Genomic DNA, 1,794 nt, shown 5'->3' on the forward strand with positions numbered 1-1,794 from the left:
GGTCATTGCTAAATAGGCTGGCTGTTCACAGAGCTCTGTGTCCCGGCACATTAATAGAGAGGCGAAGGGAAGGAAAAGATGTGGTAGAAAAAAGTGTACAAGCAATAGAGCTGGTAAGTCCCGCCCCTTCCGTAAAACCCAGCTGGACCTTAAAGTTGAAAAACCGTCAATGCAAGTGAATGGGAGAAAATAATTATTTCTGGTCCCGTTTGAATTGTGCCATGAATGTGAACAGTGACAGTATATGGTATGATTTATCGGCTAGCAGTTGTGGAAAAGACATAACGAGAAAGACTACATGTCGCCTATGTGACGTCACCCCATAAAGTTGACTTACCTGTGGTTTTCGCCAACCTCAAAGATTTTGTCCTCTCCCTGAAAGAAGGTGGTGAAGTGCACCAAAGACACAGCCATGTTTAGCGGGATCCGTGAGCTAGAGCCATGTGCTAGTGTTGTTGACGTTTCAAACATGTCGAAAGCAGCAAAGAGTTGTAGTCCACTAAGTGCTGTCACAAAAAGTCTACCCCTATCAAACTTCTACCTGCTAAATTGTAACATTCTTCACACGAAAGATTATATAAAAAATTCACAGACAACATATGTTCACATTCATGTCACAATTCAAACGGGACCAGAAAATAATTATTTTCTCCCATTAATGAAATTAATCCCATTTGCATTGACAGTTTTTCAACTTTGAGGTCCAGTGGGGTTTTACGGAGGGGGCAGGACTTACCAGCTCTATAGGGATAACCACATCTTGGAGAGGATAGTGAAACAAAACCCATTCAAAACTGTGGGGGAGATTCACAAAGAGTGGACTGCAGCTGGAGTCAGTGCTTCAAGAACCACCACGCACAGACATATGCAAGACATGGGTTTCAGCTGTCGCATTCCTGGTGTCAAGCCACTCTTGAACAAGACACAGCGTCAGAAGCGTCTCACCTGGGCTAAAGACAAAAAGGACTGGACTGCTGCTGAGTGGTCCAAAGTTATGTTCTCTAATGAAAGTAACTTTTGCATTTCCTTTGGAAACCAAGGTCCCAGAGTCTGGAGGAAGAATGGAGAGGCACACAATCCACGTTGCTTGAGGTCCAGTGTAAAGTTTCCACAGTCAGTGATGGTTTGTGGGGCCATGTCATCTGCTGGTGTTGGTCCATTGTGTTTTCTGAGGTCCAAGGTCAACACAGCCTTATACCAGGAAGTTTTAGAGCACTTCATGCTTCCTGCTGCTGATCAACTTTATGGAGATGCAGATTTCATTTTCCAACAGGATGTGGCACCAGCACACACTGCCAAAGCAGTACCTGATTTAAGGGCCATTGTATCCCTGTTCTTAATTGGCCAGCAAACTTGTCTTCTATGGGGTATTGTGAACAGGGAGATGTGATATGCCAGACCCAAGAATGCAGAAGAGCTGAAGGCCACTATCAGAGACACCTGGTCTCTCATAACACCTGAGCAGTGCCACAGACTGATCGACTCCATGCCACGCCGCACTGCTGCAGTCATTCAGACAAAAGAGACACAACTAAGTATTGAGTGCTGTACATGCTCATACTTTTCATGCTCATACCTTTCAGTTGGCCAGCATTTCTAAAAATCCTTTCTTTGTATTGGTTCTTAAGTAATATTCAAATTTTCTGAGATACTGAATTTGGGATTTTACGTAGTTGTCAGTTATAATCATCAAAATTAAAAGAAACATATTTGAAATATATCAGTCTGTGTGTAATGAATGAATATAACTATTACAAGTTTCACTCTTTTGAATGATAGTTCACTGTATATTGA

Source organism: Carassius auratus, chromosome 19 (assembly GCF_003368295.1).
Source record: "Carassius auratus strain Wakin chromosome 19, ASM336829v1, whole genome shotgun sequence".
Taxonomy (NCBI): Eukaryota; Metazoa; Chordata; class Actinopteri; order Cypriniformes; family Cyprinidae; genus Carassius; species Carassius auratus.